Below are 25,704 nucleotides of genomic sequence, written 5' to 3' on the forward strand. Positions count from 1 at the left end.
CAGAGCTGTTACCAAACTTCTAAACTCTATTAATTCTTACAGAGCTGAGAGGAGGCTGGGAGAGTATTCTGGGAAAGATTCGCTCTATTTTTGAAATGTTCCTATGACCTTTCCTTATATCCTCTGTAGGTATCTGCTGCTAGTCGCTGCTGGAAGCAGGATGCTGTGGAGAATGGACTTTAGTTTTACCTGATGTGGTTTCCCTCACATTCTTAAGTTAGCTATGAGCAGCAGGTACCATGGAGATTTAACAATTTGACCAGTGATAAGAGATCATTAAGAAGGAAAGACCCAATTTCTTATTCGTTCACCTGTGATATTTGTAGCGAACTTTGAGCAGAGCATCATATTGTATCTATTTCAATACAGAAATTCTCATTTTCTTTCTAGAGTCCATTTGCTCTGCTGACTGCAAATATGCTCTTTTACGTGGTTGGCTGCACATGGGCTGCTTCGGTCAGGTTGAGTTGTGCAATGTCTTGGGTCAGCTTGACACATTGCTGCATGCTCTTAATGCAACAGAAGCATATCCATGCGCGCACACACACACACACACACACAGAGCATTTGGAAATGTAGGCTGTGTCTACACTAATAAATTCAATGGACCACAGCCTGCTCTTTGGCCCTATCGCTGAAGGCACAACACAGACCTTGCTCGAAGAGTTAAACCTTCTTCTCCCAAACGGAGACAACTTGTCACTGATCTGTGGTACCCCGATCACTCCTGAACCAGTGCCTAGAAGATGATAACCCTGGAACACGTCAAAAGTGTCTTCAGTGTGTACTAACAGTTAAACAATGTGGACCATCACAGGGCAGAGGTCAGCAGGGCATGGACACAGCCCTGAGATCTAAATATTTCTTTCCTGAATTTTGCATTTGCCTTTATCCACCGAAAATCTCAGGTGGTGGAGGGTGTAAAGGAACAGAAAGAGAGGAACTAGTCCATCTCAAGGGATGGCTGTCCCTCAGTTTTCTCACCAGAGAACTTCTTGTCTAAACTTCAGGACCTCCTCAAAGATACTGTTCTTACATACCTGAAGAGCAGCTATCTGATCCACCTTTTCTGGCCACCTACATATGCCAGCATAGTAGCTCCATATCCCCTCAAAGCACTCAAATCTGACACAGAGGGCTGGTTTACTGACTTAAACACCTAGTGCCTCTGAAGAAAACTTAGGTTTCTGGGACAGCTTCATGGGACTGACAGATGAGTAACTAGCAGCCTTCACAGCACCAGATATCAGGTAGGCTATCTCAAACATCCAAGGGCAGAACAAAACTCAGTAGCTGCTTCTGCTGCATTAATGCTCTCATGCTTTGTGCTTTCCTCTTTGGGAATGCCTCCTCTGACTTTTTTGCTATGCTCATATCTGTTCTTGCAGAACACTTAATGAAGTGCTTAAAGTTTGTGCATCTGACTAATCTTATTGACTACACTGAGCTGTAGGAGAGGAAAAGAAGATTCAGCTCTGCTCTGTGCCACTCCTCTAGAGTGATTCAGGAATCTGGTGTATGAAGCTAAGCACATTCTGCATTTGCAAAGTCAAAGCTTTAGACCAAATTCTCCTGGGAAAGGGAGGAGGACAGAAATTTCAAAAATACCATTAACACATGTGTTCCAATATTAAAGGGATACAGTGAGCAGCTGTCAGCCAAGTTTCGTCTTTCCATATTGTAATGACACTATGACAAGAGAAAAAGGTGACTTTTACTGAAGTCCTAGATATCTTTTGGAGAAATTGCAATAAAATTTTGTATGGATTCTCCAAATGGTCAGCCTAAAACTAATTAGCTAAGTTTAAAGAAAGCAGATGATTTGCAACAGGGTTGCACAGATGTCAGGATACACATATCAAGATGCAGCAGTCCAAAGAAAGTATTTGCTTCTATAAATGCTTGTGCCTCTTGAGACTCATGGGCTAGGCTTAGCAATGAAAAATTCTTCAGTATTCCTATTGAATTCAGTAATACAGTTCAGTGAAATGGAGTTTCACTTGAAATCTGAATAAAGTAATGTAGTTTCATTTGAAATCTGAATAAAGTAGTGTTTAAGGGAGGGAGTGAATGTTTAGTCTATGTTGATCTGCCTGTTAAATATCTAAAAAAACAGGATTTTCCTTTCCCTATTTTATCATAGTCTTATTATCTCAATAGCTCTCTGAAAGCCTGGACAACGCCTTCCAGCTGCCCAGAAGGAAGTAAACTCACACAAGCTGCACCAGATAAGGTGGAAATCTCTGCAAACACACAAAGGTCTCACATTCCTCTACTAAGCTGTAATAGCATTCTTAAATGGGTCAGTGATCCCAGGAAAGTTCAAGGTTTTCACAACACTTCACACACAGCAATCTCAAAGATAAATAAATTTCCACAACTCCCATTCCTAAACTGGAAAAAAGTTGGTATCAGAGAACTGATGTCATTTTTATGGGGACATACAGGGATATAGCAAGAAAATAGAAGAGAGAGGTTTATTGTGTAGTTGGCTACCAACTGAACTAATGACTTTTACGGACTGGTTTATGTCATTTTTTAGAATACCTGACAGACAGATAGATGGACAAGGAAGGAAAAGAAATAGAGAAGGAGAGAAAGGGAGAGAGAGCATAAAAGAAAAAAAGAAGGAAGGAGAGAAGGAAGGAAACAAGGAAAAAGAAATAATCTTCTTAAAGAAATAGTTATTGACATAAAAAGGACAACTATATAATCCTAGCTTCAAAATCTAACCTTTTAGAATATGAAAACTAACCTTCCTAGAAGAAAAATCATTCTCTTTCTGAATGCATATAACAATAAAAATGTTATGATAAACTCTTTATTCAAACATAACATTTTTCCTCTGCAGGGGAAAGCTGGTAGCACTTTTGGCAAAGGACACCCTTGTTAAGGACAGAGATGGCCTGACTCCCTGTGAGAGCAGAGGAGGCTGGCATTCTGAATGAGGATCGCTCTGAGCAAAGGTCTCCTGCAAGAGAAGGTAATTTGTTAGCCACTTCTAGAGAAGAAATGTTCTAATGTTAGACAAGAAAGGTCAAAAATTGGTCATTAATCCCCTTAGAAATATATTTCTCCCCAACTCCCTGTCTCAACAAGTCTATTCAGCAGAAGGAGTCAAGAAAGGGAACTCTCTAGAGATGCTGGACAAAGGAATACTAAGGTAAAGAGGAAGATATTGAGGAGAGGGGAGTTAGAAGGGCAAAAGTGAGGTGAGGAATGGCAGAGAGAGAAGACTCTCTGTGTCTGGTGTTTTGAGAAGCTCCCCATCAAGCAGGAGTTAGGGAAATCAACAGCAACTGGTTTTAAGAGTAAAATAGATCTGTATCAGCTTTCCCAGAACACAGTGACTCAGCCTGAGTGTATTTGCAAATCTAGTCTCCAAAGTTAAGCTTAAACACATGAAGATGCAAAGGTAGTGCTCCAGACCTCCATCTTTTATAGTGATGTTTCTTTATGTTTGTGAAAAAACATTAGAAAACATGAGAATTCAAAGTCTTAATTAAACTTATAACAAATGCAGTTTAGACATAGAAATATATGGTTTAGATATGTCAGTGCGCTTAATTCTGCCCTCACGTAGTACTTTGAAGAGGTGATGTAAAAACTTCAGTGATCCTGGGACCAAGAAAGCCATCATGTATTATATTCAGGCCACTATAATAGGATTAATCACCTTGTTATGACATCTGCCATGAGATTGGAGATCAAGATTGTCCGAGATCTGTTATGGTTGTCTAAGTAGGCCACGACGGCTGAATGTCCCCCCAGGACACTGCTGCTGTGTTCCTTCTGGAACCCAGACCTAGTGTGGTCCTCTCCCTCCACAGCCATGCTGGCGTGCCTCGGCTATTTTTTTCCTAGAGACACTGCCACAGCAGAGTGAGGCATAAACTGGCTGAAACAAGCCCCTGGTCCAGTTCCAAAAAGATACTGATATAAAGTCCTTTTATCAAGTGTGTATCCAAAATAAAGGATAGGACTAATCTGTTGTTGTTGCTCACATGGCCAATAATATTACAGCTGTTTCAATTTGTGTGTTCCCCTTTAGAGACACTGCAGGTTCCTGGCTCTGCAGAAATACCAACATAACATTCCTGCAAGCACTAGAAGAGGTTTTGTGTAAAATGTGTGTTTGTGAACTCATAATTACAGATTGTATTTGCACAAAGAAGCCAAGGCAAGGCAACCTGAACTGTAACCTCTCTAAACTTCTGACTGCTTGGCTTAGCAGCATTCAAAATGCTCTTTTTAACATAGCAGTTATTTACAAGTATTCATACAGAACATTGCTGGGGATTAGCATATTTTTCTTAGCAGAAGCAAAATATTGAAGTTACTATACTGTAAACTATTTGTTGATGAGTGTTTCAGCTGGCTTTTAAGCACTCTGCATGTGTGGTATTATTTCCACAGTTATATTTAGAAGGAACTACATGACACAAGAATTAGGTTTAACCAGAGTAACAAGACTAGGTTTTGTTATGAACAGTGGGAGGGATATGAAGTGGGAATAACAGGGAATGAAGTACAGGTTAATGGTGGGAATCATTCAGAAGCCTTACACTTCTCACCTGATGGCAGGCACCACACAAGCAAGCATGGGACTCTGGATGGTACAGTCCACAGAAGAGAGGTTTGCTTTGGGGTGTTCCCCACGAGTTAACCAACCCCAGGTGCACAACAGCCAGAGTCACCACGCTGTGAGGTTGCTACAGCCTGGGACCACACCATCTAACCACCTCATGATTGACAAGTCCAAACAAAGGAGCAGTGACACTGCAGACCCACACCATAGACATCTTGGTGCTGTGGAGCCATTCCCCACAGAACAACCTGCTAATGGGTGCCTTGCTCCCCACTGAGCTGTGTCTGGGCTGAGCACCTGCTACCTGCTAATATGCAGGGATTTATCGACTTTATTGGCGCCCCTCTGGTGGCACATTACACCTAAGACTCGGTTATTTAAACCATAGTGTCTGAAGGGCAGTTTCACAGCATCACAGAACAGCTGGGGTTGGGAGGGACCTCTGGAGATCCTCTAGTTTGTCTCTTTGTCCAGAGACAACCCAAAACCTAGACCTGTAACTTTTCAGTGAGTGATGTTTCACCAGCTGAATGTTGTAAAGGAAAGACATACGTGAGAGGGAGTGAAATTTTTGAAACTTTGCATGTGTTTTTGGAGCCTAAATTCTATTTTCAGTAGAGGTAGGTACTTAGAAGTCAGGTGTCTTGGAAACTCTCTGTTCTGAAAATGTGATTTCAGTTTCCAAGTCACTTAGATGAAGTGTTGAAAATATTGACTAAAAGTCTTGACTAAGTGCCTGGACTTGAATCAGTTCAGATTCTAGGATATATACAGAGAAAAAAGATACTTTGTTCCCTTTTTTATGCAAACAGAGAACAGACAAATTTCTTCATGTTACCTTGAAGGCAAAGCTTTCTGCATTGGTCCAGTTCTGGACTACATGAGCAGGCATTGATTTTCACCTCTGCTTTCCCACGCACACCCTACTGCTATTCTTTAACCTTAACCAAACTACATTTTATGTAGAAGTGAGGGGGAGGAAATAGGTACTCCTCTCTAGAATTACTGATTTCCACAGCAGCGATATCCTGGGAAATCAAATGAAAGCATTCAGTAATATCGAAGGCAATAACTAACAAAAAAAACTCCCCATATATTCCCTGTGTCTGGAAATTCATTGGGGACCAGGCAAAATGCAGTCGCTACTATTAAAGTGTATGGTCTGCTCTGGGAGCAGAATCTTAGATCTGAACCAAAACTTTGTTGAGGAAGACCAGCTTGCTTTCAGTCAGTAAAACATTATGATTGACACCTGATGGGGCATTAAGGCACCATACAAATTCTGTTATCCAGGAAAAGATTACTTAGAGAGAGGCTGCTGCTTGTATTTTGGTAGGCAAGTGTGCAGCAGGTGAGTTTCATCTGTCAGTTTTCAGTCTACAATCTGTCAGTTTTCAGTCTACAATTCAGTGCTGCAGGGAGCTGCATGCTTGCGTTTGCTGAGAAAGGACACCAAGGCACGCAAGGGGATGGTGCATGCCCAGGCCTCGACCCAACACGCATCAAAAACTCCTGCTGGGAGCTAGTATGAGGCAAAATAGCTTCAAATGGGTCCGTGCATGACCTGGAAAGCCTGTGCTGTTCGTGGAGGAGCTGTCAGAGCTCTGCCAGGTGGGGAAACCTTTGGCTTTCTGCTAGATCATATATTGCAGTGCCATAGGGAACCTAACAGCAACAGAGGACTTTAGATCTGATGTTTCCCACTGACATGCCTGAGAAGTATTTCTCTCTTCCATCTCTAAGAGGGGAACACAGAGAGTAGCACAGGATCTTACCACTTCCTCATGCTTTATGCAGATGATTGCGTACATTCACTGTGATGTTGTTTATGCCTGTCACCCTGACCCTCTGTCTTTGGGAAAGGGAAGTCCTTCGAAACACATCTGATGTGTGGTGTATTTGATACATTCCAGTATCTAGGACAGTGATTTCTTAAAACGCTGGAAGTTTCTTCCAAATACAGAGAAGACTTGAAAGAGGATGGTCATGATGCAGAGGGTGGCAGTAACCACTTGCTTAGTCTCAGCATTGACCCATTCAGTCTTCAAGGTGCTCGGAAACTTACATTCTAGGATAGCTTTCTTCATCCAATCAATGCATGTAGTCCACAGCCTCAGGTTTACTCTTTGTCCAATCTGTGGAAAATAGGTCTCTTTGAGCTTTTAACCTCAAAACACTCATGCTCCTTGAAGTTTCCACTTTAGCCTAAAATAATAGATGTTCTGCTAGGGAATTATTACGTGAAGTAAAAAGGAGTGTTGAGAGATACTGCATTGTAGTACACTGTAGTACACTGTTGAGAGAGACTACACTGACCATCAGTTCCTGAGCAATATGCTTATATTTTTCAAAGTGAATAATAATGTTGAGAAATACTGAGTTACCATTTCTGAGTAAATCTTAAAATATTTTTAAGAGGACCAGGTAGACCTTTTCTATTTTTTCTTGATTTTTTCTTTTTTTTTTCCTTTTTCTTCTTCTTTCTTTCTTTTTTCTTTTCTTTTGAAAACAGGCTTCAGATGAGAATGAAAATTATGAAAATTGATAATCATCCCTGAAAATTTTAGGACATTATTTCTGAAGTGAGATTAACATGGAGTTACAATTTTGCTCAAGTGCATACACTCATGTGTCAAGTTGAACTCAAATTTAAACTCATAGTTACTACCTGAGCTGATTTGCCACAGTCATCTCCTTAGTGCAATGAAATTACACCTTTACAAAGTGCCCACTACTCTACTCTGAAAAGAAGGGTGATTAAGGTAGTGGATTAAGATGGATGATGGGTTCAGCATTCTGCCTTTACTAGAGGATAACACTGTGTGTGAGATAATGGACAGGAAGCACACACACTTCTCAGGAAATCAAAGCCTTACTTGCTTGATGCTTCTGATACCTATCTGTCTATAAAACCGATAATACTGCCTTTCACAACCCCTGTTTTTTATGGCAAACTATACACAGTGACATAGAGCCTGGGTCTTGCTATGCATAACTAATGCAACGGTTTCCACTCGCGTTTGGGACCTCTAGGCAGAGTGGTAATCCAAATAATGCTAAATTACTCTGCACAAGGGTGAATGATCAGACAGCGTAGGAGGCTGAGCCAAATCAACCCCCATGTAAGAGCTTCAGGGCAAACATTAAGCAGTGAGGTCCTGGCATCTCTACACGTTCTTTAACTGCCCCATGTTGATTTCTATCAAAAGGGCAAGTTTGCCCATGCGCTTCACTAATATCTTCTTTAATTACCATGTTTCCTGGTTGACATTTTGGATGATTTCACGCTTCTCCAATCTCATTTGGCTAACTTTATGTGGCATGAGTATGTACCGCATAAAAAAGCCGTATTTTTGTGGAATGCCAGTTTCATTTTAAATAGCAGCCTAGTGTACATGGGTTGGAGAAAAAAAGCAATTTAAAATGAAAGTGAAGTGTGTGATTACATTTAAATATCTAAGCCCTAGCTAACTCTATTATGATGACGACGGAGAAGAATAGGGAGGAAAGGAACTGAAATAGCATACCTGTAAATAAATGGAGACTGTTTTTAGGTTATCATGCTGAACATCCCCTGTTCTGATAACATGAAAATATCACATGGTGATATGGAAAGATCATTGCCTTATATAAAATTATTTTCCTTGTTCTGTAGTGAAGTACCTACCTACCAAACGGGCGAAGGATAGCAGCACAAAATGGTGTCAGATGAATTTGCTTGTGTCAGAGGAGAAGCTGTGATAACAACCAGAGATTAAAGTGGCTCCTGATCCAAATTATATCTTTTGAAACTCTATTTCTGTTGAATCTGCAGCCAGAACTACGTGGCCCAGCTTAAGGAAGCTATCAAAATGCTCTTTAATGAACAAAATAGTGAAAATAAAGGAAAAAAAAAAAGGAAAAAGAAACAATTATCACACTTACAGTGGCAGACATATAGGAGCTGTTTGGGCTTGGCTTGCAAGTTCAATAACAGAAATTAAAATCAACTGAGTAAAGAAACCAAAACTTGAGAAACCAGAGGATTAGAAACCAAGACAAGCTGAACAAGGAATAGGAGACTTGGCCAAGTAACCAAGGTGGGAAAAAAGATTAGGCCAGAAACGAGAAGAGATAGGACAGAATGACTGAATCCTGAAAAGACCATGCCTATTAGAATTATCATTATTAATTATTAGAATTAGAATATCATCCATATCATCACTAGAGCCAAGAGTACTAAATATTGCTTCTCTTTTGCCATCAACAAACTATCTCTGAAACCCCTTGATACCACTGGGCAGAGTTTTGTCCTGTGCCAGCTACTGCTGCCCAAACAATTCTGGACATAGTTTGATGGTTAGCAAAAGCCAAGAATGTTTAGGCAGCTTGGATAAAATCATCCTGCTGTTTGGAAGAGGAAGAAAGGAAAATACAAATTTATAGAAATTAACCGTAGTGCTCTGTTTGGTTTCAGGGACACTACACCATTTCAAAGCTATTTTATTTTTCGGTATTGCAGTAACCACGGTGTGTGAGTCTCCTCTGAATCTGAAAGTGACTATACAGCTTTTAGAGGGCTTTGAGTGAGTTTGATGTCGTTTGGAAAAAAGGAAGGAAGGAGTTAAGTAAAGTGCACAAAGTTAGAAGAATGGAGTTGATGCTGGAATTAGGCATGGGCCTTCAGGCTAGAAAATGGGACCGGACTCTTTTCAGTAGTGCCATGTGAAGGACAAGAGGCAACAGACACAAACCGAAACACAGGAAGTTCTGCCTGAATATGAGGAAGAACATCTTCACTGTGAGAGTGACAGAGCCCTGGAATAGGTTGCCCAGAGAGGTTGTGGAGTCTCCATCTCTGGAGATATTCAAAGCCTGCCTGGATGCAACCCTGTCTACCATGCTCTAGGTGACCCTGCTTGAGCAGGGGGGTTGGACTAGGTGATCTCCAGAGGTCCCTCAACCATTCTATGATTCTGTGATTCTGTGAAAATAGTGAATAACTATGTGCCAGGAGACAGACCCCCAAAAGAGAGCTACTATGATTAAATAAAGCAAGCTTTGCAATAGTACGTCTGTGCACTGAGTCACAAGAAATGGCAAGTATCTCGGCAAAGAAAATCTCTGTCCAGAATAACTTAATGTATGTTACTTGGCTTGGGGTTCTTTTGGTTTTAGTTTGTCATTGTTTTTACAGTCCAATGCAGTTCCATGCAATGAACACACTTACCTATCTGATAATATCTCAGGGAAAAAGCACCTACATTATTAGTTACTCTGCTTTCGAAGATCTTAAGAATAAAACATCTTGTTTTAAAATGGGCAATATGCATTCTATATTCTTACTCTCTTTTTGTCTAATTCAGGGGTGCACTCATCCTGGTTCTGTTGAACGTAAACAGGGAAAGCTCGGAGATGTATTCCTGCAGTGATGTTACATGATATGCTGTATACACTAAGTGCCCATAAAAACCTCCACACTTCATCCAAAGTAAATCTGCATGTGGCCCAAGGGTGGGTCTGGCAGCCAGAAGTGCTGGTGCTGCGATCCTGTCTGCTTGGTTGATTTGGATGAGTCACAAAATCTTCTTATATGCCCAACAGTACATGGGGAAAATAGTCCTTACCTCACAGGTTTGTAGCTGATTTCTGGCTATAGAACTAATAACTGGGCCTTAGGTACTTCACTTGGCCTTGTGTATTAGAATAGAGTAGCTATGGGTATGATACAGTCATGAACAATAAAAACTCTTTGCTCTGACCACTCAGTTTGTTTATTATTATTATTATTATTGTTGTTGTTATTATTATTGTTATTGTTATTGTTATTATTATTATTAAATTTAATTGTATATCTAGCCAACTGGCATTTCTTAAAGATTAATTTGGAGCTGTATCTCAAATCCTCATTTCAGAGACACAAGAAACAAGAATATACTGGTATTTTTCCTTTCAAATCCAATGTGTGCTTTTGAGACAGTTCCCTGCTTGTTTTCCGGTTCATGGTTTAATGCGTGAAAAGGAGACACATAAGGCAGAGAGTGAGGACTGTACCTTCTGTTAGTCTCAAATTCTCTTGTGAGGATGTTCTTGGGATATTAATTTGTTTTTAAAGCTAAGCCAGCTTTGCAGGTGTTAACCAAGCAGAGACATATTGGATATCTTACAAATCAGGCCCATAAATAATATTAGAAAAGTATGAGCCAATATAGGGATATGACTATATGCACATATGGAGGGGCTTTTTCATTATTTTACATAAATCACTTGTATTACTGCTTGTGTGTCTGTCTTCCTCTGTGCCTATTTGTCATCAGTGCATTGGGGGGTCTGATAGCTGTTAAATCAGATAAATCAAAAGCCACACTGAAACTGTTGTGGTGCAGTATTTTCCACCATTGCCTCTGAGGTTAGATATAATCAGTACTAAATTCCAAGTATACTTACAGAATCAGAGCAGTGGTGTATTTTTGAAGTTGTCTGATATTTTCCAGCTGTTTTTAATATGTGTATCTTTTGAAGGGCTCTGTATAAGTCATCAGCTCAGGGCTCACTGCTTGCTTTTCTTTGTCAACCTCTCATAATTCACCTCAGCAGTCAGCGCCTGCTGCACTTCTCTAACCGAAGCAACACTAACAGGTCTATTATGTTAAGAGGCGATGTAATACTTTGCTACTGGAAGATTTGGTTTGGAGTTATGTTTATTATACACTGTTCCACTTATTCTTCCATTTGGAGAGATGGCTTTGCTTGTTAGAGCAATCACTTGACAGCTGCTGCCATAGTGAAGGTCACAGCAGGGAGAGGGAATATTATTCAGAATATATAGATAGCAGAGATAGGACAGATCCCTTAGCTCAGGCACGTCTATGGTATTAGCTTAGAGGTTGGATCCGGATGCCTTCCTGGCTTCTCTCTTTTCTCCCAACTCTTTCCTGCAGCTGCCTCAAAACAAATGGTTCTTCCTCCATGCACTCACTGCATGGCATGGGACTACTTGCTGTCCCCTTCAGTAGAAGCAGTCAGAGAAGCTAAACCACAGGAAAGTCTAGATTGGAAGACACATCTGGAGATCGTTTGGACCAACCTTCTATTGAAATCAGGTCCTTAGATTAGGTTATCCAAGATCCTTTTGACCCAGGCCTTGAATATTTCCCCCATTTTTCTGGACAACCTTTTCTGATGTTTAATTATTCTCACTGTAAAAGATTTTCTTTGTTTATCTGGATACAATTTCCCTGAGGCAATCTATGCCTGCTGCATCTTGTCGTTTCACCAATGCATCTTTGTGAAGAGGGTGCTTCTACATTGCTATAACTAATCTTCACTCTTCATGTACTGGAAGACCATGATTAGATTCCCCCTGAGCCTTTTCTTCTATAAGCAGAACCAGTTCTTTCAGCCCTTCTTCATGTGCCAAGTTCTCCAGGAATTATTCTCATCTAATTTTGGTGGCCCTATACTGGACCCTCTCCAGTTTTAAAGGTCTCTCTTGAACTGAGGTGACCCAAATTTGACACAAAGTTCCAGGTGTAGCTGAATGAAGTGGGATACTGCTTCCCTTCATTTGCTGGCTACACTCATGCCAATGCAGCCCAGGACATGGTTTGCCTTCATTGCTGCCAGGGTGCCACATTGTTTTGTGTTCAGTTTGCTGCCCACCAAGATGCCAGGTGCTTTTCCATAAGAAATGGAAAGGTCCTGCTGGACGTATTCAGTGCAAGAGCTGTCAGATGATCAACCCTGGTGTCTGTGGTGTTGATGCCAATGGTCGGATGCTGTCCCCAGTATGTAACATTTAGATCTTTCATTGTGAAACGTTTAATACAAGTATCACTTCACTACATCAAAACTCTCCAACGTTAAACAGCAGGTAGGTTTTGAGCTACCCTTACAAGAATGGTTCTGACCTGCACGGTCCATCTCATCCCGGTTTGAAACAGAGATCCTGCGCAAAAATAGACTGTGGCCATGTAATTTAGACTAAGAATATTAAGTAATGTGTACCTTATGCTTGGCATATGATTAACATTTGTACTGCCTAGCTAATCCTTGGGCTTCTTTTTACATTCCAGTAAGCTGCTGGAACCTGGTGAAATGTTGTAACAATATGTTTCAGGTAATTATGCATTATTCAGGTTTTCTTTTGTAAGCTTTGAATCATTGCCTTTTAGCCTAATAAAAAGCCCCCACGTTGTATGATTGACCTTTTTACTATTCATTGTTTTATAAAAGCCTCCCACTGTCTGCCTCCCCTCCACACCTCGGGGGGCTCAGCCTTCCAGATTTCCCTATCATCTGGGATCTCTATTTTGAGGTTTTTCACTGTGGCGGACGTTAGACTGCATGCCTGAATCTCTCTCTTTTCTGGATCTTCTGCATTACTACCTGCACTGCTTCTAGTTCAGCTAAACAGTATCTTTGTTTTCCTCTGTGTAGTCAAGCTTTTTCCAATTACCAGCTGTCCACAATTACACTTTTGACTTCCTCTTAAGTATTTAAAATAAATTAAATGTTATCATTAAAAATAGCTTTTAAAGGCTATCAATGTGGACGGGTATTTCAGTATATATCAGTTCTCACTGTGTTTCTCTTTGAGTGAAAATGTCTTTCACCTTCATTCCCAACACTGTCTTTGAATGATTGAGGAAGCTTTGCTTCCCCACTGCAATAGAAGGGACATTTTGACAGCAAGGAGGGAACTGAGTGGTAGTGAAAGAAAGAGGAATAATGCCACATTGGAGCTAAAACTGGCACTTGCTATTTTTCCTTGTCACCAACAGCTTCCAATTCAGACTGGATGTGGAACTAGGATACAGATACTTAGTATTATGAGCAACATTGCTGTTGACCTCATAATTTTTCACCAGGTTGTTTAAAAATTCTTGCCAATACAAAGAGCATCCACAAATCCGTGCGTCTCCCAAGTTATTTATATTGCCAAGGGAGAGGCTAGAGACACATACTGTGATCTGCTGTAAGTAAAGCTTAAAATGCTAATTTGATCTGGTTATTAGCACATTGCTGATACAAAATTGCAGTGCATTTCTGGCTATAAAAAATACAATCTCTATTCTAATCCCAAATAACAGTTTGAGGATTAGTTATCTTAGAGTACCATGAATTCATAATAATGAAACTTCAGACTGTACTGAAAGAAGCTGTTGAGAATTCTAGTGTAGTGCTTATAATTTCATAAGATAATTATTTCTCTGATAGAATCTTCCATGTAAGAGACTTTGTGTACTTTGTGTGTTCATTTCTTGTACAGATAAACTGTTTTCATTTTATTTTCCAATTATAGAGTAATATAATTTGCAATATTGTTATATTTTACCGTATATTTCATGCACACTGTATTCCCAAACACTACATGGTTAAATAATTCAGGTGCAGAGTTAATAATAGCAAAAGCAAGCTAGTGAAATTAAAAAGAAAGAAATTTAGATGCTTGCAGATCAATATATTCCCTGGATTCAGACAGATAAATGGGACCTGGAGACCTCCTGGAAAACAAGTTCTACCTGAGCAAAGGAAACATTGTCAGCAAATGATTCTGTGAAGTCACAAAAATTTCATGTGGGAAGGCAAGTAGAAGTTGCAGAAGGTCCATTCATACACAAATAGAGCAGCTGAAGCTAAGGAGACTAGCAGATGGCAAAATATTCACCATCAGTTGTTACTGTACTGTTTGTATAGCCCCTGGGGTCTAAAACTCCAATGAGCAAGAACACTTTGCCACCGTCTCCTGATGAACTGGAGGAAGGGACATAGTTAATTTCCACAGATGGTATTCAGGACAGCCTGGTATTTCTGAGGCTTTGTTTACAATTCATTCAAGGAGAGGAGTAAAAGGAAAGCAAGCTGCTGTTATCTTCACAGCAGTTCTAAGCAGCAAAGAAGTAGTGCTTGTATCACTGGATTATGTAGGATGGGAATTTTGACCAGGAAACAAATGAATAAAAGGGCTTATTTTTCAGCTTATTCCTTCCATGTTGCAATGAATTGAACTCCTCAAAGTTAGACTGGAGAATGAAGCTGTCCTGGATGTAAGGAGACAATAAAGAGGAGCAAAGATACCTTTATTCAGTGCCAAAGGAGTTGTAATTACTGCAGGAGGGTTAAAACCCTGGAGATCCAGACTTAAATGTGATTGAAACATGAGCAAGATTAAGCCACATGTGGAGAGATGAAAGAGAAGGGAGCAATGGTACAGGGAGGATACTGTCCCAAAAAGAGACAACAGCACAAGAGCGGAGGAAGGGACAACCCAGCAAGAGACAGCAGGAGGATGTCCAGCGACCTCTTTTCTCCCACAGCTGGAGTCAACCCAGCTGAAATGCACCCTTCCTCTCTGAGACTTTCTCAGGCACAAAGAGGGCAAGTATTCTTCTTGAGGTCATCCAGGGAAATTATTTATTTTCCTTTGGTTTGTGAGGAATATCTGGAGCACATGTTTTTTAACTTTAAATTGAATCTTGGTATTCTACTTGAAGTCTCTCTCTCTCTCTTTTTTTTTTTTTTTTTTTGTGCTAGCAATTGCTTGCAGAAAAGGCCACTTCTTAAAATATCTTTACTCTCTTTACTGAGGTGTCCAATATATACTGGACTCTAGAGAGAAGGGGTAGTCCCTCAGCAAAAAGAAACCTATGTCTATCTTGTACCATCTAGGAAATTATTTCTAGGAATGGTGCAACTTCTTGGAAGGTACAATGTCTCTCTTCCTCAGGGACAAGGAAGTGGGAGGTGGTTGTTGGGACCAGGGAAATGGTCTCTAAGCAGTCTTTTGTAAGCAAATGTGGAGGTATCACACTCCAAGCCATCCAGAAGCATATGAACATCACTGGGGCTGAGTAAATATATCCCATCTTTCAATGTAGACTCTTGCCAGCTTGAAATATAAGCTTATGACTGCCTACCAAAAGCAAAGAGGAGAGACACAAGGCAACTCAGATGCAAACAAGGGCAAATGTGTATTAGGACCAGCTGGGGCTCTTTTGGTCTCTTTTGGATTCTCCTACTGCTTTTTTGAGCATTCTCTTTGAGCAAAAAAAAAGCAGAAAAACACAAAGTATACATTTTTTTCAGGGAATGCACATCTCTTTAGTACAGAAGTCTTAAAGCACTGGCTTCTATCAGCCCCTTTCTTCATTACTTCAGCGAAGACCAGAAGTCCGGACAGAAGTGCAAGAATCCGAGGTGCTTTCAAAGCAGCTTTGGTCATTTCTAAATGCAAACAGATTCCTACACAGGTGGACCTCAGCTTCCCGAAACACATCCCAACTGAGTCCAGACAATACTCCATGCTTCATGTTTTCACTCACTCATCACATCTGCCTGCTGTCTCTAGCACTGAAATGATGCAGAAATAAAACTAGCTGTGACTCATAAATGTTTTGCTAAGGCAAGATTCTCTCCCTTCTGCCCACTTTACAACACAGGTGTCTGTAAAAATTTCACCCTCATTCTCATTGTATCAGAACATACTGTCAACAGTTGTCCTGTTCTCTGCATCCTCAGCTTCTAGTCAGGAGGAAGGGGTTAAGATGGGCAATTCTCACCATCTTTCCTTCTTTTGAGATTTCAGCAATTTTTATTGTTCTAAACAGTGGAAATTCCTTAACAATAGTGCAAGCAGCTAGAAGTATAAAGTAAAATAATAAAAGAAAATTAATTAACAGAAATTTCTGAACCTCTGCATTATAGTGCATATTGGTTGAAGTTCTGGAAGAGAATTGGAACAGGCTTATGATTTTATTGACGTTAACCTTGCCTGTTCCCTATCAATTGAAATTTGAAGGCTCCTGAAATTATTTTGCCCATTCAAAGGTCAAGCTTTTATGGAAAATAAAAGCAGAAAATGCAGACTGTTTGAACTAATATTCAATAGCTGAATCATATTCCATCAGCCTTCCCTGTACCTACTTCAGACGGTATTTTCAGACCGTCTCATACCTCTTCTATTCATACAGTTTTCCCATTTCACCTTTCCATCTGCCAAAAAGTGAGTTAATGTCTGTTGGTGTTCCAGGGCAGGAAGTGAAAAGTGAGTCAGCTCTGCATGCCCAAATTACTTGATGAGTACATTTCGTTTTCAGCTGCCCTCTTCTACATTGTCTGTCTCCACAAAGCAAATGCAGAACAGAGATGCCATTCAGGTCGACCAGGGGGTCACCTAACAATCCTGATCTTACAGACTAATACTTCAGAATAAAGATAAATCCTCTGACCTGAAGCCTCCTATCTGAAACTTCCATCAGGGAGATCCATAGGTTATGTTAGAGCTAGTGCAGCCTCATACCACATGCAGGTACCACATACCAAACAAAATCTTGAGCCTGTGGAAAGCAGGAAATGATTTGCCCTTCTTGCAGGTAAGTTTTGTGTCATATGCCTTCCCCAAATATTTGGACTGCTCAGATATAGTTGGGTTGGACCTTCACTGCTGATTAGATGTTCATTAGAACTTGCTGCCAGCCAAAACTAAGCAGCTGAAAATATTCATATGACGAATTAATCAATTTAATTTAGCATGCTCTATTTGTATGTCATAATGACTTCCTAAAAGACTTGCCTGGTGGCATAAAAAATCTCAGAGGAAATAAAATTGTACAGAAGCAAGGAGAGCATTTCTAATTAACAAAAGAACTTTTTAAATACCATTTTCCTAACTCAGCACTCTTCATGACTGATACAAGGGAACAGTACATACAATTTATAGTATCCTTGTTAATTTTTTCTTTTATCATAGGCAACTATATAGATTTTTACCTCCAAAAGGTGCACATTAGGACATGACTTTTCCTTGATACCTAGAAGGTAGTAAACTTTAACAGTGGTAAGAATATTTTATAGCTTCCCACTTTCATTAACACGAAATACATCATTAAGTGTAAATTAACTGTGACAGAGAGTGCATTAATTGTGAGTGCAATACCAAGAAAGGTCTGATTTCCTGATGACACCATACCATTTTCAGGGTGACTGCAACATTATCACCTTTAAATTTTCATTACTTTGTTTTTGGAAAGTCCCATGCCATCTCTGAGATCCTTCTGTGGAGTTTTTTTTTTTCTACTCTGTAGTCTCTGTCTGCCTGTGCTTTACAGCAAGCAGATCTACATGAAGATTTGACGACCAACACGTCCCCTCCCAAAATGTAGATGTATCCAAGCTAGCTTTTAGCCAGTGTGTTCTAATGCTACAAGCAGTGGAACTATGACCACTTGGAATACAACGAATGCTGGAAAATCCCTCTCTCCTCCATCCCTACACCCCTATTTACCTAAATTACTGAGTGAGTTTTCCAGCCCACCCTGAACTCTGTGCTGCTGTCACATTGGACAGATTCTTGGATAGGACATCTCACAAGGCAACGACCCTCTGCACTGCAGAGTCATCTCAGTATTTCTTGTGTGTATTCCAGGCATCAGTGGTCCCAAAAGTCATTCTACTTGCTCCAGTCCCAGAGCAGCAGTAGCAGGAGGAGATATTGCTTTTCCATAACTACATGAGCTGTGCCTTTGCATATCATCGCAGTTCAGTCCAAGCAGTGCTTCAAAAGCTTTTCTGTGTGTGATTTTGTGTGATCCTAGATGCCAACACTAACACAGGCTGCAGCTGAATTTCTGCCAGTCCCCTGAATACACCCACAAAGGCTGAAGACCCTGTGCTGCAACTGCTGAGTGTAGGTGTGCCATTTCCAAGGATGGACAGGAGGCAGCTGGTGCATACTCTGCTGAGGAGCACAGGGCTCCTGGTGCTAGCCAAAAGTGCAATGAGAAGGACAAAGAAAAGGAAATCCAGGCTGCTGGAGGCCAGGCTGTTAAATCTCATATCTTGAGAAAAAAAGGAGACAGGATCTTACCCCTCTTAGAGCAGGAAGAACTAAAGGAGCTGTGATAGACCAGCTTGCAGTAACGAAATACCTTAATTTTTAAAAAAGACTTTTAAGTCCCAAGTAGAGTCAGAAAATACCCTAGTATGTTTCTCCATCGGACTATACTCAGTTACTTCCCAATCTGATATGATGGTTGCTTTGTACATAAAACCAAACATATTCCCAGTCAGCCTGAGATGAAAAGTATCATTCCCTTCCTTGCTGTGGTCTGCAGTAAAAGCTCACTATCAAGACTTAGCTGTTGATTGCCAATATACACATGGGAAGAATAGACTTGGGCAGTCAGGTTGCCTTTAGAGAAAACTCTTTGTCAGAAACCTGTTGTGTTGTCAATACTATAAAAGCGATGACTTGAGCATCAGGAGGAGATATACTTAATCTTATTTGCTAAAGTTTCCAGGAGTTGAAGTGCAACTTCAACTCAGTTTCTGACTTTAGTTCAGAGATCGTACACAGCTAAGCCCTTGTCCAATATTGTATCTGCCAGTAAATACAGCTGGGAAGGTCTCCCCAGAGCCAACTCTAACATTTTCCATGATCATGAACTGAACCCTCCACTCATTTTTTCCCTTTGATAGTAGACTTTTACCACTCAGAGTGACATTTGGAATCACTCAATCCACAGTGTTTGGAACGGCAATGCTAGCACAAACCGGTGATTCTGCTGTTGTCCAGACAACAACACGTCACTGTGTAACATTTCATCTCTCTGGGATCAACCCCGTAACTTCAGCCTTTCTCGACAGTTTTTTTCTCATGAGAGCTGACCTTTCTGAACTGAAAGTGTTTGCACAGTGTAAAAAGGAGTGTCAAGGCATTTGTCCAAAGGGTGTTTGTGCACACTTGTCCTTTTACAGTTTCCTAAAATTGGATAGATTAAACAAAATTCATAAGACTTTTCCCCTAAATAGTGAATATGTCTTCTTTCAGGTTGGACTATTTTAGAGAATCTATCATTAGCTTCTGTAAATTTTAGATTGGCATGATATACATTATATTGAAGCATGCAAATCTTGACATTCTCTCCCAAAGCACAGGAATAAATTAAACTAGTAATGAAGACCTGGAATAGAACAGATACATGAATGAATAAATAAATGCGATAAGCTAGTTATAGAAACTAACTTCACTACGTAGCTCTAGTCTTTTTACGAGATCAGAGTTTAGCATTCTTGACTTGCGAGACAAGGAGCCTTTCCGTAGAGGCCCTGGCGTTACACCAACCCTCTGGTGGACTGCTTGTAAGACTCTTTTGTAATGCAATGTTCTGTGTGAATACCGAAAACACAGAAGACTTTTTGGAGGGTGTGTGGAAATCTGTCATTTCTGTATTCCACGTAGAGAATTTTGTATAGAAAACTATGGTTTCACAAAAGATATTTTTTCCACTGAAAAATCATTCTGAGGGGTAATACTTGACCTGCTCTAGAAGCAATGCTACATTTGTAATGTTCTTTGAAATGTTTTTGTATCAAACTGTAAGTCCTTCTGCTTTATTACAATGCACATAAAGTTCTGACTTTTGGGGAGAGTAATTTTATTGCGTGTACTGCTAACAAGGGACGTTACCTAGAACCCAGAATCCAAATCATCGGGGAAACAAAACAGTTATATAATTTTCAGTGGATTCCATTAGAAATTGATTGCTTAGGAAGCTCAGAGAATAAGGGAAAATATCTTTTTTCTTTTCTTCAATATGAGAGAAAGGTACTTCCTCACTCTCTTTCATTCTTATATGAAACTTTTTTCCTTTTGGACACTAGCTGCAACATCAATAACAACGTCTTTTTTAATTTTTCTCCTCAAGCAATTTAACACATCCAATAAAAACATGCAGAGGTTTTCACAGTTTTTCTCACCTGATGTTTTTTCTTCCTATTAAAGAAAAAAAAAAAAGAAAAGAAAAGCCATCATGTGTAAGTACTTTGCAATTAACAATGCTTTTTTGTTGAGAGAGTGGTCTAAAAAGGATTGATCATAGATCAAAATAGATTTTTGTCTCTCTTCTCGTTACTGCTAGGCTGGAATACATTTCTAACCTGTTGGGGGGAATGAACTCCTTCAGTGTGAATTTTTCCCCAAAGCCATGACTCACTCATAGATGGATGTATCCTATGTCTCCTGTCGTTGACTCCACCACTACTGCTAATCAGGACTTCTCTCCCCCGAGATCTGAGGGAAAACCAAAGTTTTGCATAGATGTGAGAATACCCTTTAAAGCAGGTTCACATTGCTCTGTACATGGTGACTGCTCAAGCTCTGACTACAAGGTCAGTTCAACAGATCTCTGGGTCTTTTTTTGCAGAGATAGAGCTTAGATGAAACAAAAAATTTAAACTGAGGTCCAATTTCTCCCTCATGAATGGACTGAGGATGCTTATTTCAGTAGTTCTTCTACAAAGTTTGGTCCTTAGAAAAAGTTAGGATGCATCTAGTTCAGGTACTGCTGTGCTGGCAGCCAGCATTTAGATAGGAGCTGTGGCTTAGTGTTTAGAGGGCTTAAGTCCACTTCTTAAATCCTTTCTCCCCTTCAAGAGGAGGTATTTAAGGTAAAGGAAGTATTGGGATGTGCAGCCTTCTTGCTTCAGATTTTCTAGCTCTTACATTTACCAAAAGGTATTGGTTTAAATTACTTATACTCCTGAGTTGTTTTGCTACTCCTTACCAGACATTTCTGCCCTCCTTACTCTCCATGTGAGTCAGAAGAATAGACTTTGTTCCCTTTCCTTGGCTGTTCCAGACCCAGTTGTGAGATGGCCCAATTGCTTCTAGAAGTCTACGTGAGGAATTTTGTGATGGTCTCACCTCTGAGTACCACATCAATTTGCCCAGGGCTCGGCTGTCACAGAAAGTACAATGCTTGCCCTCTGCCTTTGGCATTGCATTGGAAGATGAATGTTGTGGTTTCTGTAATCTGCTGCCCACCTGCTTGCAGTACACTCTGAGGAACACCCAGGAGAAGAGCCGCTTGGTTAAGTGGGGGTATCTCTACAGTGCAGAAATTCATGAGTGAATCACCATGGGTTCCCCTGCAGTCAATTGTCATCTGGTCGATGGAGTCGGTGGAGCATTCGGAGCTATTCAGCCTTAAGCTGGTCGCCTAAACACCTTTTAAGACTCCCTGAACTGGGAACCAAAGCTCAAGTGGAGACACCTTGACTGAGGATACTGTGGGTAGATCCTTTTCGAAATTAAAACATCTAAATATAAATATCTCCCTGCAGCTAGAAGAAAAACCCGAAGTATGCTACTTGGTTACTTCAGACTTAGCTGTCTAGTAATGCCCTACTGTATCAAAGATATTGATGCAGGATATATACTGATGCTGATGTGACACAGTCCGTGGGAGAACCTAGCTCTTACTGAGAGGCCTGTAGATGCCTGAAGGGTTCCTGCAATGCCTCAAATCGCCCTAGGTATGGGCTACAGCCTCGGGCCCTAGATGTCTAGGTTGCGTGGTAGTCAGTGAGGATCTAGTCGGTATGGCCAGTGGACTCCAGAGGAAAATTCAGCTAATAGGTATCTACTTTAGTGTAAGCTAAAGTTGCCCAGAGTTACAGACAGTAAATCCTACCCCAAACTACAGAGTCCAAAAGGCCTAGAAGAGAGATGAGGAGATTTGTTCCTCATTACTCCCCTCCCCGTGTGGCCATTTAAAAGCTACTCAATAGAAGCCTCCACTATCAGGCTTTCAAGTATATCCAAGTCTTTTTCTTTCTTTTTGCTTTCTTTTTAGTTTAAGTGTTTTTTTTCCCCATAGCATTAAACATTTTTTAACAGCTCTGTGCAGACTCTTCACCCGCTTGTAATCTGCCTGTGGTACAAGCAATTGGGGACAACATCGTTCCTAACTCTACAGTTCAAGGAGCTCTGCTTTTTCAGACCCCAAGAGAGAAATGTGCTGCAAATTATAGCCTGTGATGGCCAGGAAGAGCACACAGTCATATAATCAGCCACAATATGACAGTAAGAAGGCATTGGACTGCATCTAACTTTTATTGAAACACCAAAGTCATCTAAAGCCTCATATTGCCAGGGGTATGTTTCAGACAAAATACATACTGCAGCCTGTAAAAATTAGACTAGTCATTATAACCTTAATCTGCAGTCTGAATGGCAAAATTGAAAAGCACTCAAGCATTAAACTGCACTTCTTAAAGGTAAAATAATAAAGCAATATGAGTAATATATAAATTGCTATAAAAATTGCTGGGAGCAGAAGAACAGGGCTGAGCATTTCAGTAGAAATTGGAATTTATTATGATTCTCAGTAATGTTGAATGTCATCAGTACACTGATTTTTGCCAATACCAGTTTGCAGTCATTCTTGGCCTTGTGGAGGATCTTAAGCATCCTTTCTGTTTTTCTTTTTACGAAAACTGGATAGCTTTGTCAATTTGAAGTGCTACTTGGAAACAATTAATCAGCTCATCTTTAAAACACTGTAACCTGCTTGACAGCAAAGTTACTTAATGTTTAGTAATATTTTTTCTTCTGTTAATGAATCAAAGATCTTTATTTCATTGGTTTAAGTCCATCCTAAGTGTGTTCTCTTTATGAAGGTGACCTCAGCTGCAAGGTCCATAAACAGTCAAAGTGTTCAAGGAGGACAACAGAAATAAACATGCATGTATTCTTCCACGATCCTAAAGTCTGGCAAGATACACTAACGCAGCTAGGTTACATTTTGCACTGCACTACAGTATCTTTGCAGCAGAACTCCATTACCTAAAAAAACAAATCTCCAATGTCTTGTTGTCTTGTTTGATAAAACCCTTAGTGCAACTTTAGAACTTCCAATATACAAAAAGACTTCATTACATGATTTATTTTTTTAATGGGATCATTGCCATGGGGACTCCTGTTCTATGCTGAACTGTGCTTAAATGTTGAAATGGGGACAGTCTGAGAGAGGAACTGCTGTGCTGACTATGGACTGGATTCCGGGATATTTACTCAGCTGAAATCTTAATTCACCTCATGCAAAGCTCCATTGATTTCAATCGGTGGGACCACTCATTTACTGGAAGTATTTTGCAGAATGAATTAGCTGTTTATCATTTTTTGAGATGGCTATTTGGGGCCCTAATCATCACTACATTTGTGGCCCCATTTAACCATACAGTTAAATTATCATTATTCTACAAACTGTTCTACCATATGCATGAGATCAACATTAAAGAACATTGTTGAATAAGGATGAGATGAAAAAAATATCAAAATCTGGCTTTTGCCATTTATCTTAGTGGAGAAGCATGGTAATCATTTGCATTTACACACTATGACTGTACTTTATCCCAAGCATTTTGCAGTGGAGAAAATGTATCAGATGAGGAAACTGAAATACAGTAAATTGAGTAGCTGAGTGAGATCACAAAAATGTGGCCATATATCTGCGATTCAAACCTATATCTTCTCAGACCCTGTGGTATACCGATCAGATAAGGCAAGCGCTCTGGGAGAGAAAACAATGCAGAAAAAAAGATGACACTGGTTTGGGTTAGGAGGAGGCTGAACCTACTAGCCATTGGGGCAAGGCCACATATCCACTCACCCAGGTCCTACCAGTAGCAAGACTGAGCATATGTCCCAGGTAGGCACATGCATAAAGACTTGTATGCAGCACATATACATATATGCACATCAGGCACACAGAGACAAATTCAGCAATCACATAAACACAAACAGTACCAGTGATCTCATGCTACTCACCCCTTCAGCTGGTCAGGGGGAAGGCCCACTTGTAAGACATAAATATACGCATATATGTATACACACATATATGTATAATGCGGATCAAATGGCATTTGCTCCTCCTCAAATCACCTAGATCTCTCCCTTTCCCTACCTTTGGTTTCTCCCCTAAATATCCCTTAATAATTCTTGTGCAATCCTAAAATACCCTTCCCCTGCATCCCATAATGTGTCGCATACTCCTAGGCAGTAAAGCCCTTCAGTCCAAAAGGTGCTCTGGAGAGTCACTCCCGCTAACCCTTCTTGCAGGGTTTCACGCCTGGGCCATGGGGGCTGATGCCCTCCTGGGACAGCCCTGGGAAGAGCTGGACAGGGAGCCCATTTCTCTGAGCAAGGAATGTGGGGTGTCCCCCTCCCGTGCCACTGTTCCTCTGTGCTCTTCTGAGCCTGCTGCAACGAGCCCTCCATGGGCTGAGTGCTCTCCTGTGATGGGCCTGGGAGCAGTCAGGGCAGGGTGTTATTTAGGTTCCCCTACTGTCTCCCAGTGCACCTTCGGGTGCAGAAGAGCTCTTTATCACATAACCTAACAGTCTGTGCTTCTCTGCATTAGGAAATGGTTTTCCATCACAACCCTCTGATTTTGTAATGAGCATGGTTTCATTATATGTGCACACGGTGCTGAATATATCTACAGAGATGCTGAATTATTGCAGTATAAGCATTAGCCAGCAAACTCACACTAACTGGCTGTGTCTCTGCATGCTCTTTTGCAAATGGCATGCAAATGTGTGTGTTTGAATTGACTCTGTGTAAGGTGGGCAAGGAGAAAACCTATTGACAAATGCAGCTCAGCTGAGAAGTGGCAGCTTATACCTTAGGAAATAAAGATCCTTCTCCTCCTGATACCCATATTTTACTTTCAGAGGGGCAGAGCAACCAGTTCTGATGTTGGAGGTGTTTCTACAGTTCTGGCTACTCAGTCTAGCTACAGTCGGTGTAAAACAGGTGAATGCTTTCACAGATGTACCTTTCAGGGACAAGACAGCTGAAATGTGTGGTTGAAACCTAACTAGCCTGAACTTGAACTAAAAGGTCCAAAATGTTTCCTTTTTTGTTTTAATTTTTATTAGATTTGCACCATTCCAGTCAGCTTTATGTTGAAACAAACCCAAAGATCTCAACATGAAGCTCTATCAATTTCCAAGCCTAATCTCCTAACATATCTAATCATGACTCATGTACAGTTACAGAAAGGGTTATTAGTTGGTTGTGATGTAAAATTCAGTCCAGGTTTCCCTACACATCTTGTTATCCTGAGCCAGCTCTTCTAAAACTTCTCTGAACTTGGAGTTTTAACAAAATATCCTCAATTGGGCAAAGTTGTGTGTTATTTGGGAGTTTAATAGCAGCATTCTTTTCTACTCTACTTTTTTGTTAGCCACGGACATTTTCCCCCATATTACTTCCCATAGAATTTATGCTAATTCAAACCTAATTAAACAGTGATCATTTGCCTTTCATCATCATTAGGCTCAACTGATTC

Source organism: Rhea pennata, chromosome 2 (assembly GCF_028389875.1).
Source record: "Rhea pennata isolate bPtePen1 chromosome 2, bPtePen1.pri, whole genome shotgun sequence".
Lineage (NCBI taxonomy): Eukaryota > Metazoa > Chordata > Aves > Rheiformes > Rheidae > Rhea > Rhea pennata.